Source organism: Balaenoptera musculus, chromosome 2 (assembly GCF_009873245.2).
Source record: "Balaenoptera musculus isolate JJ_BM4_2016_0621 chromosome 2, mBalMus1.pri.v3, whole genome shotgun sequence".
NCBI classification, from domain to species: domain Eukaryota; kingdom Metazoa; phylum Chordata; class Mammalia; order Artiodactyla; family Balaenopteridae; genus Balaenoptera; species Balaenoptera musculus.
This window is the reverse complement of record NC_045786.1, coordinates 56495435-56512972: the sequence shown is the minus strand read 5'-3', so window position 1 is coordinate 56512972 and position 17538 is coordinate 56495435. Positions and strand designations below refer to the sequence as shown.

Here is a 17538-nt window from a genome sequence, read left to right as displayed (position 1 = left end):
AAATAATCAAATTCCTGAAAATTAAAGACAAAGAAAAAACCTTGAAAGCAGAGTAAGAGAAATGACATCTTACCCATAGGGGAATATAATTCAAGTGAATGGATTTCTCATCTGAAACCATAAAGACAAGAAGCAAGTGCAATAACATTTTTCAAGTGCTGAAAGAAAAGAACAGTCAACCCAGAATTCTATATCCAGCAAATGTATCCATTAAGAATGAAGGGAGGGGCTTCCCTGGTGGCGCAGTGGTTGAGAATCTGCCTGCTAATGCAGGGGACACGGGTTCGAGCCCTGGTCTGGGAAGATCCCACATGCCAAGGAGCAACTGGGCCCGTGAGCCACAACTACTGAGCCTGCGCATCTGGAGCTTGTGCTCCGCAACAAGAGAGGCCGCGATAGTGAGAGGCCCGCGCACCGTGATGAAGAGTGACCCCCGCTTGCCGCAACTAGAGAAAGCCCTTGCACAGAAACGAAGACCCAACACAGCCAAAAATAAATAAATAAATAAATAAATAATAAAAATAAAGGAATTCCTTTAAAAAAAAAAAAAAAAAAAAAAAAAAGAATGAAGGGAGAATTAGGGCATTATCAGAGGAAGGAAATCTAAGAGAATTTATCACTGGCAGACCTACCTTAAAAGAATGGCTAAGAAAGTTCTTAAAATGGGAAGAAATGATAAAAGAAGGAATCTCAGAACATCAGGAATGGAGAAAAAAACATTGGAAAAAACAAAAATTTGAGTAATATAAGAAATTTTCCTTCTCCTTTTCTAAATTATTTTTGATAGTTAAAGCAAAAATTATAACACTGCTTGATGTACTTCTCAAAGTGCTATATAGAGGAAATATTTAAAATAATTATAAATAGGAGACAATAAAGGGACTTAAACAGTGGTAAAGTATCTACATTTCATTCAAGCTGGTAAAATATCAACACTAGTAGACTGTGGTTAGTTATGTATACATAATGCAATACCTAGAGAAACCACTAAAAATTCAAATAATCGAACTTATACAGAATGTGTTCTCTAATCACAATGGAATCAAAATTGGAAGTCAATAATAGAAAGATAAAAGGAAAATATCCAAACACTTGCAAAACTGAACAACACACTTGTAAATAATCCATGGGTCAAAGAGGAAGTCTGAAGAGTAGTCTTAAAAAAATGAATTAAAAGAAAACTAAAATACAACATATCAAAATTTGTAAGACACAGCTAACACACTGCTGAGAGGGAAATTTACAGCACTAAATGCTTACATTAGAAAAGAGTAAAATCTCCACTTAATAATCTAAGCTCTTGGTTTATGAAACTAACAAAATAAACCCACAGCCAGCAAAAAGAAGAAAATAATAAATATAATAGCAGAAGTCAATGGAATTGAAAACGGCACAACGATAGAGAGAAATCAATGAAACAAAAAGCTGGTTCTTTGAAAAAAATCAGTAAAATTGGCAAGACTCTAGCAAGACTGACAAAAAAGAGAAGACACAAATTATCTATAACAAGAATGAAACAAAATATTGCTACAGATTCTCAGACACCAAAAGCATAATAAGGGGATATTAAAAACAACTCTACAACATTTCACAATCTCACAAGCAATGAGTGAGAGTTTCTGTTGCTCCATATCCTCACCAGCACTTGTCAGTATTTTGGATTTTGGTCATTCTAATACATGTGTAGTGGTATCTTAATGTTGTGTTAATTTGTATTTCCCTAATGACATATGATGTTGAGCATCTTTTCATATGATTACTTGCCACCTGTATATCTTCTTTGGTGAGATGTCTGTTCAATTCTTTTTTTTTTTTGTGAGATTGTGAAATGTTGCAATCACTTTGAAAGACCGTTTAGAAGTTTCTTACAAAACTAAACATACTCTTAAGATACAGTAATTACACTCCTTGGTGATTACCCAAATAATTGAAATCGTATATCCACACAAAAATCTACACATGGATGTTTATAGTAGCTTTATTCATAATTGCCAAAACTTGGAAGCAGCCAAGGTGTCCTTCAATAGGTGAATGGATAAACTGTGGTACATCCAGACAATGGATATTATTCAGCTTTAAGAAGATATGAGTTATTAAGCCATGAAAAGACATGGAGGAAACTTAAATGCGTATTACTAATTGAAAGAAGTCAACCTGAAAATGTATGTACTATATGATTCCAGCTATATTCTGGAAAAGGCAAAACTACAAAGACAGTATAAAGATTAGTGGTTGCCAAGGGTTAGCGGGGAGGGATGAAAGAATAGGTAGAGCACAGGGGATTTTTAGTGCTATGAAACTATTCTGTATGATACTACAATGGTGGGAATGTGTCATTATACGTTTCTCAAAACCCATAGATTGTACAATACCAAAAATGAGCCCCAGTGTAAACTATGGACTTTGGGTGATAATGATGTGCCAATGTAGGTTCATCAAATGTAACAAACACATTACTCAGGTATGGGATGTTGGTAGTTGGGAAGGCTGTGTGTGTTGGGGGCATGGAGTATGTGGGAATTCTCTGTATTTTTCACTCAATTTCGCTGTGAACCTAAAACTGCTCTAAAAAATAAAGTTTATCATTTCAAAAAAAAAAACCAACTCTATACACATAAAGTTGGTCACTTAGATGAAATGGACCAATTCCTTGAAAAGCACAAGCTACCACAACTTACTCAATATGAAAGAGATAATTTGAATATTCCTATAACTATAAATAAATTTTATTTGTAATTTCAAATCTCCCCAAAGAGAAATCTCCAGGCTCACTTTGTCCCTGAAGAAGTTTAAAGGTTACTACCACACATTTAAAGAAGAATTAATACCAATTCTACACAATATTGAGTATAGTTCCCTGTGCTATACAATAGGTCCTTGTTGGTTATCTATTTTATATGTAGTAGTGTGCACATGTTAATCCCAAACTCCTAATTTATCCCATAATTAAAATAAAAAAATAAAATAACTAATAAATAAAAGAAAAAATGAAATTAATAATGAAATAAAAATAATAAATAATAAAATGATAACCAAATTTGACATTTTAACTGTTTTTAAGTTTACAATTCAGTAACATTAAAAAAATATGAAATACTTCACAAATTTGCATGTCATCTTTGCACAGGGCCCATGGTAATTTTCTCTGAATTGCTCCAATTTTAGTGCTGCCAAAGTGAGTGCTGGCCAACTGACTTTTGATAAAGGTGAAAAAGTAATTCAATGGAGAAAGGAGAGTCTTTTCAAAAAATGGATATCTGTTTGCAAATTGGATATCCATCAGCAAAAAGACAATAAAATAAGCAAAAACCCCTCAACCTCACATTTTATACAAAAATTAAGTCAATGGAGCATAGATTTATATGTAAAACAAACCTATAAAATCTTTAGAAGAAAACATAGGAGAAAAATCATTGGGACCCGGGGCTTGGCAACATCAAAAGCAAAATCAATAAATTGGACTTCATCAAAATTTAAACTTTTTGGTTTGAGAAAGACCCTTAATGTTAAGAAGATAAAATGACAAGCTACAGAGAAAATACTGGGAGAAAATACTTGTAAACCACATACCTGACAAAAGACTCATATCTAGAATATATAAAGAACTCTCATAATTCAACACTATAAGAAAAACATTACATTTGGAGCATGGGCCAAAGCCCTGAAGAGACTAGATATAAAGAAAGGCTCCAAAGAAGACGAACAGATGGCCAAAAAGCACATGAATAGATGCTCAATATTGCTAATTATTAGAGAAATGCAAACCAAAACTACAATGAGGTATCACCTCACAGTAGTCAGAATGGCCATCATCAAAAAGTCTACAAACAATAAATGCCAGAGAGGGTGTGGAGAAAAGGAAACCCTCCTACACTGTTGGTGGGAATGTAAAGTACTACAGCCACTATGGAGAACAGTATGGAGATTCCTTAAAAAACTAAAAATAGAGCTACCATATGACCCAGCAAGCCCACTCCTGGGCATATATCCGGAGAAAACCATAATTCAAAAAGATACACGCACCCTAGTGTTCACTGTGGCACTATTTACAATAGCCAAGACATGGAAGCAACCTAAATGTCCACAGACAGATGAATGGATAAAGAAGAGGTGGTACATATATACAATGGAATGTTGCTCAGCCATTAAGAAGAACGAAATAATGCCACTTGCAGCAACATGGATGGACCTAGAGATTATCATACTAAGTGAAGTAAGTCAGACAAAGACAAATATCTATGATATCACTTACATGTGGAATCTAAAATATGACAAAAATGAACTTATTTACAAAACAGAAAGAGACTCACAGACTTCAAAAACAAATGTATGGTTACCAAATGGGAAAGGTGGGGGGGGCAGGGAAGGATAAATTAGGAGTTTGGGATTAACATAGCCACACTATTATATATAAAATAACTAACAAGGACCTACTGTAGAGCACAGGGAACTCTACTCAATATTCTGTAATAACCTATATGGGAAAAGAATCCAACAAAACAATGGATATATGTATAACTGAATCACTTTGCTATACACCTGAAACTAACACAACATTGGAAATCAGCTATACTCCAATATAAAATAAAAACTAAATTGAAAAAGCCAACAATTAGAGCTAATTAATGAAAAAATTAAAAAGTAAAATAAAGGCTTTTATGTTTAGAACCATCACTGCTACTGCAGCCAGTATGTAAATGGGGCTCAAGATGATTAAACAGCAACACCCAGGTCCTGTGCCCAGAGAGTTTGTGGGTGTAACCCAGAGAAGACCACAGAGAGGGACACCCAAAAGGGACCAAGGTCAAGGTGTGCAGACATGGGACCTTCCCCGTTGCTGAACAGAGAGGGGAAGGGATTCAAACCAAACATTCAGCACTGCCGGCACCAGGGCATCACCAATAGGAACAGAGTCAGCCGTACCTACTTGAAGCACTTAAATTTGAACTTGAGCCTATTTGGGCCAAGGTGGAGACATCTTTGCAGTTATGGCATCTGCTCTGGAGGACTGCTGGGTGGAGTGGACAAGCTGTCCTTGGTGGTCCTCAGTGCCCAAATCACGGGTTCCACAATGCCTTTTTTTTTTTAAACATCTTTATTGGAGTATAATTGCTTTACAATGGTGTGTTAGTTTCTGCTTTATAACAAAGTGAATCAGTTATACATATACATATGTTCCCATATCTCTTCCCTCTTGCGTTTCCCTCCTTCCCACCCTCCCTATCCCACCCCTCTAGGTGGTCACAAAGCACCAAGCTGATCTCCCTGTGCTATGCGGCTGCTTCCCACTAGCTATCTATTTTACTTTTGGTAGTGTATATATGTCCATGCCACTCCGTAGGGGCAACACAATGCCTTTTAAGTGAGTTTCCTATGGTAGTGCAGTACCAGGCAGGGTTAAGCTGCCAGGAGCTCCTCTGGAGACGTGTGACATACAGGAGAGGGCCAGCGGGTGACCAACACCCCAGTACAGAAGGGTGTAGCCAGCAGAGCAGAGGTACCCCACCTCAGTGATTCCATCTCCTTTGGGAAGGAGGGGTCACCATGATCACGGGACCACATGTCCAGTCAGTACTGCACTTCTCCCGAAACCAAGCAGGACCCTGTGGGGCTCCTGGGCACAAGAGCCTTTCTGTGTCCCCCATTTCTTGATTACACGAAATAGGCTTCATTCAGCCTCCATGACCTTCCCTGAGTTCCAAGAGGCAGGTTCAAACAGTTGCTAATCAGGGAAGGGAGGGGATGCAGAGACAAGGGAGGATCAATTGAGAAACAATAGTGCAGCCTTGGGGTAGGGTCCTGGTTCCCCCTCAAGGGATACACATAACAATATCTTTGAGCTGTTTTGCAGATATTGAAACCCCCACCAGGTGGAAGTTAACTGTATGCTGCTCACAAGCACATAGACACCGGACTGGTTGGAACCAGAAGGTTGATCTCCCCACCAACCAATCAGAAGAATGTCCACTAGCAGATCACGCCCTCTTTGAACCATTACTATAAAACTTCTCACTACCCTCTCCAGGTCAGGACACACGGTTTTGAGGGCATTAGCCCTCTGTGGCCCCCTTTGCCTGGCAAAGCAATAAAGCTATTCTTTTCTACTCCACCCAAAACTCTGTCTCCAAGATTTAATTTGGTGTCGGGGTACAGAGGCTGGATTTGGCTTCGCTCCCACCACCTTGAAATGAGCTGGCACTGCAAAGGAGTTGCATTTGTGAATGAACCATCTTTTATTACCTATATTTGATGCTCTGGCAACTTGGGGCCTTCCTGATCCTGGAGAAATGGCCTCTCCCAGGGCCAATTCCTAGAGATGGTGAAGAACCCATCCTCAAATGTCCCTTTCTATACAAACCAACCAATTCAGAGCCCACATCCCCAACTACAGCCTCTACTGGGGTTTCACACTCCAGGCCACTGTCCCTGCTGCCCTAATCACCCCAGGGCCAGGAACCCGATAACTAGGGACACCCCCTAGGGCCCTGAACCTACTGAAACTATTGAGACCAGCCAATCCTAAGCCTGCTTACCCTGCCTGGCCTGGTCCTTCCCATGGAAACCACAGTAATGGCTCTTGCCCACGTTTTCTCCTCACTCCCTCTGCCTTCTGACTTTCTGGCGCTCCCCCCTGTGGCCCCCTGTGGTGTGGCGTGCCCACTCCTCCAGGTAACTCTGAGTCACAAACTATCTTTCCAATGGCAGTCATCACCTGATCTGTTGCTTAACTATGCCTCAAATTGGCTTGGCCAAGAAGTTCATTCGGGTTTTTCCATAGGATCTTAGGAAAAACCCGAACAAACTTCTTGGCCAACCCAATCATTTGTCCTTGAGGTTATGACTGTTAAACTTCACATACTCAACCTCCCTTTCTATACCATGTGGTTCCGGTCTTCACAACAAGACTTTTGGGTTGCTTCATCAAATCCTGAGTTAAAGGGGACCCTTTAGAATACTGATAGAGATGGAACCAACTCCCAGGTTGGTTTACAGAGTGCGAAGGCAGTCAGCAGCCTGTCCCAGGGAATGAAGTCCACATGCAGGGTGAGACCCTGGGCACCACAGCAACAGGGGTGGCTAAGCGAGGTGTGAATGGAAAAATGTTGCCTGCCATATCAGGAAACAGAGGACGTTGCAGCCATCAAGCCATCACATTACAGCCTCCCCAGGGTTGTGAGCCCTGAGGGAACTCAGGATGGAAACAGGATGCCCGCCATCAAGCAGTCAGTCACTGCAGCCACCCCTGATGGTGCACCCTGAGGGGACTCAGGATGAGAAAACACAGGATACTGGCCCCAGGGAGTTGAGGTGCATATCAAAGGAATGATTTCAGTGAGCCCAGACTCTTGCATCTTCCCATACACAGAAAAGCGCTGAATTCCTTAACTTGAGATGTCTGGTTTTCTTTAATTAACAGTAATCTTCTGATGTTCTGACCACCTGGTTTTTGTTGCAAGAACTCCTATAGGTCCTGGCTCCTCCCTTCCCTCTTCAGAGCCGTCCCTCAGAGCTACCTGAGAGGCTGCCTCCCAGGCTTTTGTCCTCAGTTCTGTTCACCAAATAAAACATCATTCTCAACTTTTAGCTTGTGCATTTTTTTCCCAGTCAACAGAGGTCTAGGTCAGAGTCTGGGGGCACTGAGTTTCTTCCCATTCTGATTGTAGTTTAGTCAAGGGCACACACAGGAGGGGAGTGTCACTGTGACCAAAACAGAACGAGAATGGGCAGTGAGGGAATGAGCCTTATGCTAAACCTTGCTAATTGGTTGGTTTGTGAGCTGATGAAAGCTTGATTTCCCAAACCAGTAATGGGAAGCATTCCATCCTAAAAAGGTGTGAAGGATGAAGAAGGCAGATTATCCAGCAGGCCCTGGACTTAAAGGGAATGTGAAGTGGGCGGCAGGCTGTCAGTTACCACATCAGGATGTAGCCCAAAGCGATGTCATTGCTTTCCCTCCACTCCCATGGAGCAGCTCCCAGGGCAGCAGCCAGTGCTTCTGGCTATAATATGTTGGGTCCCAGCATCTCATTTTTTCCCCTGTGCTTTAAACCACGTCACCTGGTCCTAAATACCTGCTCAAAATTGTTTTCCTTCCTTTCTTTCCCTCTCTCTCTTGCCTTACCTTAATTCTTTATTTCTTTTTTTTATTTTATTTATTTTATTTTTAATTGAAGTATAGTTGATTTACAATATCAACTATAGTTGATAGTATAGTATTGTTGTTAGTATCGGGTATACAGCACAGCAGTTCAGTTATATGTACATATAAATAGGGTGGACCAAAAAGTGCCTTTGGCTTTTTAAGTAAAAATAAAAGACACATTTTTCATTTTCACCAAGAACTTTATTGAACAACATATTCACCCTTTTGTTCCACTACCTTCTCCCATTTTCCAGGCAACCTCATAATTCCATCTTCCCAAAACTAATCTTTTTGAGCAAAAAACTGTTCCAGGTGCCTTTTACAGTCTTCCAGGGAATTGAAATTTTTTCCATTAACAGAATTTTGTAAAGACCGAAATAAATGGAAATCCGAAGGTGCAATGTCTGGTGAATATGGTGGATGAATCAGAACTTCCCAGCCAAGCTGTAACAGTTTTTGCCAGGTCATCAAAGAAACATGCTGTCTTGTGTTATCCTGATGGAAGATTATGTGTTTTCTGTTGACTAATCCTGGATGCTTTTCGTTGAGTGCTGCTTTCAGTTGGTCTAACTGGGAGCAGTACTTGTTGGAATTAATGGTTTTGTTTTCCAGAAGGAGCTCATAATAGAGGACTCCCTTCCAATCCCACCATATACACAACATCACCTTCTTTGGATGAAGACCAGCCTTTGGTGTGGTTGGTGGTGGTTCATTTCACTTGCCCCAAGATCTCTTCCGTTCCACATTATTGTACAGTATCCACTTTTCATCGCCCATCACAATTTGTTTTAAAAACAGAATGTTTTCATTACGTTTCAGTAGAGAATTGCATGTGGAAATACGGTCAAGAAGGTTTTTTTCGCCTAACTTATGTGGAACCCAAACATTAAAGCGATTCACATAACTAAGCTGGTGCAAATGATTTTCAACATTTGATTTGGATATTTTGAGTATGTTGGCTATCTCCCACGTGGTATAACATTGATTGTTCTCAGTTATTGTTTTGATTTGATCACTATCAACTGGTCTACCCAACCGTGGAGCATCGTCCAGTGAGAAATCTCCAGTACAAAACTTCACAAACCACTTATGATATGTTCGATCAGTCACAGCACCTTCTCCATATACTGCACAAATCTTTTTGTGCATTTCAGTTGTGTTTTTACCTTTCTTGAAACAATAAAGCATAATATGCTGAAAATGTTGCTTTTTTCTTCCATCTTCAATATTAAAATGTCTACACAAAAATTCATCAATTTTGATTTTTTTTTAAATGCACGCTGATATGACAGCTGTCACATGTAATCTAACAAAATTGTTTTGAATGAAGTTAAGACAACTAAGTGCTACTAGAGCCATCTTATGGAAAAAACCAAACTTGGCCCACCCAATATATATATAATGCTTTTCAGATTATTTTCCCTTAGAGGTTATTACAAAATATTGACTATAGTTTCCTATGCTATACAGTAGGTCCTTGTTGGTTATCTATTTTATATGGAGTACTGTGTATATGTTAATCCCAACCTCCTAATTTATCCCTACCTCCACCCCCCTTTCCCCTTTGGTAACCATAAATTTGTTTTCTGTCTGTGAGTTTCTGTTTCATAGATAAGTTCATTTGTGTCATATTTTAGATTCCACATATAAGTGATAGCATATGATATTTGTCTTTCCCCATCTGACTTATTTCACTTAGTATGATAATCTCTAGGTCCATCAATGTTGCTGCAAATGGCATTACTTCATTCTTTTTTATGGCTGAGTAATTCCATTGTATGTATGTATATGTGTGTGTATATATATATATATATATATATATATATATATATATATATATATATATATATATATATATATATATACATATACCACATCTTCTTCATCTATTCATCTGTCAATGGACATTTAAGTTGCTTCCATGTCCTGACTATTGTAAATAGTGCTGCAGTGAACTATGCATGTATCTTTTCAAATTAGAGTTTTCTCTGGACATATGCCCAGGAGTTGGATTGCAGGATCATATGGTAGCTCTATTTTTGGTTTTTTAAGGAACTTCCATACCGTTCCCCTTACCTTAATTCTTATCACCACTCTCCATAATTCTTTAAACCTCACTTGATATAAATCACCTTGAAGCCACCTGACTCTCCAGAGGGAATAAATTCTAAATTGCACGATGATATCTGTAAAACCTTCAGAGTTTTGAAAAAGGGGAAAAAGCAAACTCAAGAATGAGAAAGGCTTTACCTCCTTAAAGCCTCTTAGAGCAAGATATTTTGCTCCCTAGCAAACATGCAAAATGCCCCTGGTTTTAAGTTTGAGAGCTGATCCCACGGTTTGCACTGAGGTTCCAGGAACATAATGCACATTTGAGATAACCAGAAATAAAGGATAAATAATGCATTTTGTTTGTGTCATCTCCGATTAAGATGCAACACTTGCATTCTTTAAGACTCTCCCTGTGGGTAAGTTGTGAGTGGCTGGGAATTCACATACCAGGACAGCGGGCTGAAAGAGGATTTTTCCTCCCTCCCTCAGCAGCTGGTTACTGTTTCTCTATCCACTTCTTTGGCAAAGATTGCTTGAGCACCTACAAATGCAAGCAACTGTGCAGCAAAGAGCACAGCTCTGCCCCAGGGCACGAGGTGGGGTCCTGCCCTGAAGGCTCTTGTGGGTTTATAGGAGGCCCACCCCACACAGGTGTGACAGGCCCTGTACTCAGGCACCTTGGCCTCAGGCAGTGCTGATTAGGCAGCTAGCTACCTGCCCAGGTAAACACTCCAGGAAACTGAATGAGCACGACTTGGGGGATATAATCAAAATACAACTTAATTCTTACCTCCGTCTGACCTCTTTAAATGTATTCAGTTGGGGGAACTCAGAAGGGGTGTTCCTTCCACTGGGTGAGAAACTGGCTACCCCCTCACTCCCTGATTTACAAACACAACCTGCATCACAAATGGACTCTCCTCTGTTCTCCTGGTGTTAATCTCTCAGGATGCATTTAAGGTCAGCCTTCCCCTCTGGCCCATGGTTGGGGCTCCCACCTGCTGTTAAGTGGCCAGGCCTGGCATCTTTTGCTGTTTAGAGGCAGAAGGAGGGTACTCCACACCCTATCTTGTGCCCCAGGCCTGGCAGATGTTGAAGGCTCACTTGCCCTTGTGGGTGTTTTTATTTGTTCCTTGGAGATTCCCAACATGGGGTCACTTACTTGCAGTTTCCTTGACCTAAGTGGCCACATGCCTGCTCTTAATGGTGGCGTGTAGCAACTTCAGCTTTCTTAGGAATCTGACATACATCTCTGGCTTCTTGTTGTTGGGGTGCTTCGGTCCCTCCAAGTGGCCCCGATAAAAGGGCCCAATGCGACCAACACAGCCTCCAGGAAGGTGGGTTGATCTCTTTCCTCACCCCACAGATGCCCTGGTGAGGCCCAGACCCTGGTCCACTCTGCTCCCAACCAAGAGATGGCACCTTGTTCTCCAATGTCCCCACTGATCCTCAGCCTAAGGGCCTTGAGTGAGAGGTCGGCACTTCCTCACTCCCCCATGAGACAAAGGGGCTGACACCTGCATTCTCATGGCCTTTGCAAACACTTCTCATCACAGAACCCCTTCTCCCACACCTGATTCCTTCCTTTAGATCCCTGATCAGCCTGAGAAGTCCAAAAACCAAGGGAGTGATTCTAGCTCATTTCCTTCCCAACTTGTGGACCTTGGCCCGGTGCCTCACTTTGGGATGCAGTATCTGCCACACTTCCACACCTGTGTCTAAACTTAAATATTGACATCCTGTTACAGGAGGCTTTACAAAGGAGGTCATACGTGACTGAAATGACATAATAGAGTATTTGAGAGATTTGTTTCCACAGGAAAAGTGCTGAGTCAATGGGATGGCCATATGAGCACATGTATCTTGATCCCTACTTCACAGCATACAGAAAGATCAAGTCCACATTGATAGTATTTCTGAATGCAGAGGGTAAAACAATAAAACTTCTAGAAAGTAATATAGGGCACCTTCCTAAACTTGGGATGGGCAAAGATTTCTGAAACAGGATGCCAAACTACCAACTATTAAAAAAAAGTGATAAAACAGACCCATAACATTAAGAACTTTTTTTTGCTCAAAAACATTATTAAGAGGGTAAAAAGGCAAACTACACAGAGAGAAAAGATCATTCAAGTCCATAAAATCAAGAAAGGGCTGGTATTCAGAAAATATACAGAAGAAGTTAATAAGAAATAGTTAAATGCAATAGAAAGATGGAAAGATACCTGAACATACACTTTACAAGAGGACACCTGAATGGCCAAGAATCAATGACAATTTGCTCAACCTCATTAGTTATCAGATAAATGAAAATCGCGATTAGATACCACTGGATGACTAAAATTAAACAGAAAATACCATTGATGAAGATGTGAAGCAACTGGAGCCCTCCTATGGGGCTGATGAGAGTGTAATTGGTTCAGCAACTTTGGAAAATTACTTAGCAGTGAGACAGGAGGAAAAGGGGCAGGACACAAACACTAGATAATGAAGAAGGGGTCCAGCTGTTGGGATGCGATAGGCTGGAACCAGCTGAAACCAAGGTGGCTTTGAGAAGAGTCCAGCCATTGACCTTTAGCTCATTATACCTTCAATGTAATACTAAAAATCACTCCCCCTTATGCCATGACAGTTCCGAGGAGGACCATAAAAGGCAAAAACTAGGCAGTGGCTCAATTCCTGGGAAATCCCCACCCTACCCCAAAATAGCAAGAATATTCCTCCCACTTGTTAGCCTATGAAATTACTTAACCCATAAAAACCTACAACCCTATGCCCTGGGGCCACTCTCACTTTCTGAGACAGTCTGCATTCTGCCTATGGAGTGTGTATCTCTCTACATAAACTGCTTTTCCTTTGCTCTGGCTCACTCTTTCCTGCGTGAAGCCAAGAACTTGGTGGTCATGACTCCTGCAGGTCCCAGGATGTGACATCTCCCTCTCCTGCAACAGCAGGATCTACCAAAAGCTGATCATTCATATACAATATATATACATACTGTATATCATACATATACAGTATGACCAGCAATTTCAGATCTTGGTATATATCCAACCAAGATGTATACATGTATACCAAAACATAGGGAAGGTATTTCCACAGCAGCATTACTCATAGAGAACTAGAAGCAACCCCAATGATAAACAATGGTAGAATGGGTACATTGGTGTACCCATTGTTGTTGGGGTGCTTTGGTCCCCCAACAATGGAATGGAATATTGGTGTCCATATTCACACATGGACAAACAGCATGTTAGCAGCAGAGTATGAACGAATGACCCAGTGGTACACACAACAGACATACTATTTGACTCATCACATGAAGTTTAAAAATAAGCAAAAATAATCCACAGGTTAGAGGTCATGACAGCGGAGAGAGTGGGTAGAGGAAAAAGGAAGCAGGGTGAGGAAAAAACACAAGGGGGCAAAATGGCTGCAGATAATGCTCTATTCTTTGGTCTGAGAGGTGATTATGAAGGGATATTTGCATTTTATAACTCATTTTGATGTGAGTTTTTCTGTAGGTGTATTATACTTCAATAAAAAGGATGGGCAATAAGGATCTATGGACCATAAAAGACCTCTACGTAAAGTTAATAAATAGGCTCATGAAGGACTTCTCCAACTTTTGTCTGCACACATTTTTGAAAAACAGCCTTACTGGCATGTAGCTGGACATTTGCTAGTATGCTATTGATTGTTTCACTCGGTTTGAATGCTTTTAATCACATCAGCAAACCAGTCAGCCCCTTCCTCCAATCCCTTCTCCACACAGCCAGAAAGAACTTGAAAAGATGAATTTATGTCATGGCTTTCTCTGCCTGAAACCCATCAGTACTGCACTAAAATTAAACCCAAACTTTTAAGTCTTCATTGTTTCTTTTGGTCCTGCAACTTGTGGCCATGCTCACCTCTGCAGGCTCACCTGCTTCAGGCTGTCCTAGGTCAGCACTTCAGGCTGAGCCTTCCATCCATCCCCAAACATGCGAGTTGATTTCTTCACCCCTTCTTGCACTTGTGATTGACTTTGTCAGAAGAGCTTTCACAGCGCTTCCCTTCCTCCTCCCTTTATTGCAAGTGTCTGCTTCAATCTCACCCCTGCTGAGAAGACTTCTTTGACTTCCCTGTCTAAACTACCCTCCCTCTCATTTTATTGCAGGACCAATTACTTCTTCTGTAGCACTATCATAATCTGTAATAACATTGCCCATCCATCCATCCATCCATCCATCCACCCATCCATCCACCTGTCCATCTGTCCATCCATCCTGTGTATGCTCTCTCTGGAGAATTTAAGTTCTGGGAACTTGCCTGATTTGAATCCCCAGGACCTAGCAAAGTTCAGGGCATGTAATAGCTACTCAGTAAAAGCATGCTGAAGAAATAAATGAAAATTAAAAAGGGAACTAACCATTCAACACATTCCTCTGCTTCATATCTGAGCACTTCCCCCTTTTTTTAAAATCTAAAGTGACTCTTTCTTGAAGAATACATAACTATTGATTTTCATTCAACAAAATTGTATTGAGTCCCTCCTAATTCAGCAGCGTGCTGCACACAGAGGGTACACTAAGACACAGACACTGCCTACGTTTTAGTGGTGGAGTGAGACTCAAATACATTATTGTGGTTCATACTGGTTTGTAAAGAAGTTACATAATTGTAAAAAAAAATTATGAAAATGAAAACAATCATCTGTTTTTTTAGTCAGAAACCCCAAAAAACAACCAGAGAAAAAGGCTTAGAAAGGTTTACTGGTAACTATTCTGACCTACCAATTTTTTAAATATTGCTTAATTATTTCAATAATGCAGTTTGTAGTAACACCTTTATTCTGTGGTCTAAAAAGAGATCATGTTGTTGAGATGCATTAGCAATGATACAGGATGATATGAGACAGGAAGTGAGAGTGGGCAGGACCTTCACAGAAACGAACACGGCTGGAAGGAGCAAGGGCTAGCAAACTTGCAAACACACCAGCATTAGCATCAGGAGAAAGTGCTGTGGGGAAGAAGGGACACATGCTCTGATGGGGCTTGAATACCTTCCTTACCGCCTCCTGATAGACAATCTCCCTGCCCTGAAACACACACATCTAGTTTCAACACAGCAGCCACAGGGATCCTGTTAAACCTAAGTTGGATCAATTCCCCCTGCCCAGGACCCTCATCCCATCTTACTCAGAGGAAAAGCCAAAGTCCTACCACGCCTGACAATGTTTTGAATGACATGGCGCTCCCCTCTGATCCCCTCTGCTTCCACCCCCTCTCCGCCCAGTCTCTCCCCTCCCATCCCCTCCTGGCTGTTTCCTGAAAATGCCAGCACTCACCAGCTGCAGGCCTTGCCCATGTCCCCTCTTCCTGGACATCCTGACCCCAAGTCTCCCGGCTCCCTCCCCTCCTCCTCCAGATCTTCACAATCAGCTCTTGGTGAAGCCTTCCCAGACCTCCTTCCCTAAATGTTCACTGTGGGTCCTCACTGCTTCAAATCCCCCTTCTCTGCTTTATTTGTTCTCTGCAGCCTTGATCACATATATTGCACACATACATGTTCTATTTATTGTCTACTGCTCTCATTAAAATGTAATTTCCACGAGGACATGGAATTTGTTTTTCTATTCATTCATATACAGTGCCTGGCACAAAACAGGTACACAATGAATATTTTAAAAATCAAACTGAAATGCAATGAGTTCTATATTTCAAAGGATGTTTCTTACTTGTTCTTCAGCTCTTCTATCTAGAGGAGCAGTTTTCAGGATGTCTAGTGTATCCTATCATGGAAAATCTATGGCATGTTTTCTACATAGAAAGAAAAACTGGTGGCCTTAGGCTGTTCTTTACTCTTAAATCAGTTTGGAAAACTGTCAATGGATTGTTCATCTCTAAGCAAAGGAAATCCAACAGCATCAGGTTAGAAACAATCAGACTTATTTGTTCTTTTTTGCTTTTAAGTTTAAATGCTAAAACATTTTGTACCCAGAGACTAATTAAGAAATGTATCTGCTCCCTGTAAAGGCTTAATAAAAATGTAAATGGTAATAATATTAATGGTAGATTAATTAAACATTCTAAAACAGAGAAGGAATTTTGGAAGTGTTTAAAGTTACTGACAAGACACTTGCAGATAGGGAGTTGGGTGATTCACCCACATTTTTAAGTAAGTTCCATCTGTATCACATCCAATAAAGTTGCTATTTGTTTCTATATAATCAGTGTGTGTGGCGTATGCATGCTCACATGTGTGTATGTGTGCCTGTGTGTTCTCTTGAGATAATCAGGATGCAATATGACAGTACAAAATGAGATGGTTTTACAATGGGGGAGAAAGTGCTAGAACAATATCATTAAGTTCCGGCAAAGTCAAAGGCGATGCTGCTTCACATGCATGTTTTGTAAGAACGTGGAGCCTCTGGGCTTCGAATTCTGTCCTGTGCAAAGTAAGTGGCCTCAGGCTGCTCCTTCCACTCTGGTGTTCCTGCTCCATCAATATCCCTTTCATACTCTCCTCCCTCACAATCTTCAGCCACCGTTAGCCTTTTACAGCATTTTTCAAGAACAAAAGTTGAAATCGATTAAAAAAACCTAACTCATTTTCTCCAGCATCATTTGGGAAAGACATTCATTACTCTGTCCAACACAAAACAAACTAATGATTTTTCTATCCATGTGATCATTACTTAGTTTCCATTTTCTGCCCATACAATTAAAATTCTCCCTTAAATTAACAGAGGCCATTGAGAAGTCACAAAGCCCAGTGACAGCTGCTGTACACAGCTTGCCTGTGTCCTGAGTTGAAGGCAAACGCTCTGCCCATCAGCCTCCGCATTAACGCTGAGGCTCCCTGAGGTTAGGACCTGTGTCTTTGTCATCAGATTCCCCACTCCTAGTAGAGCATCTGACTTGAAGGAGGTGCTCAGCAAAAATCTGTTGACCAGCTGACTGAGTGAATGAATAGATAACTGAGAAGAGGTGGGATCGCGTGTGTAAATGGTAGAGGGAAAGTTCCACTAGCACAGAGGCTGACCTCAGCCTGTGGCAAAACGTCATGGTCCCTTCCACGGATGCTGGGCATTGAGCCCAGACATGCCATGGGCTGCAAAATGCCCTGCAGTCCCTCTGAGATCAACAGAGGGAGGGGAGAAAGTGGTTCACCCAGAACCCCCCGACAGGAAGCGGGGGAGGGTGTGGAGGTGGAGTCTGATGGGCAGGGAGAGGGTGGCACCAAAAACACCCTGAGTCCCTTCTATTTCAGCAACCCTGAAACGGCTGTGACGTTTCTGAGGCTGACATGACTCCCATTTTGAGAAAACTGGGCTGTCCCGGGCCCCACAGTGAGTATGT

At 41.0% G+C, this 17538-nt stretch overlaps 1 protein-coding gene and 1 non-coding gene across 2 annotated transcripts in view; both read right to left on the bottom strand.

Annotated features, from left to right (window-relative positions):
- The window catches only part of LOC118889320 (OTU domain-containing protein 7A), a 382992-nt gene that overhangs the window by 209342 nt on the left and 156112 nt on the right, over window positions 1-17538 (bottom strand). The gene's annotated exons all lie outside the window — the stretch shown is intronic.
- LOC118891405 lies at window positions 3083-3186 on the bottom strand. Its single transcript, XR_005018986.1, has one exon. It is a non-coding gene; the product is annotated as a U6 spliceosomal RNA (small nuclear RNA).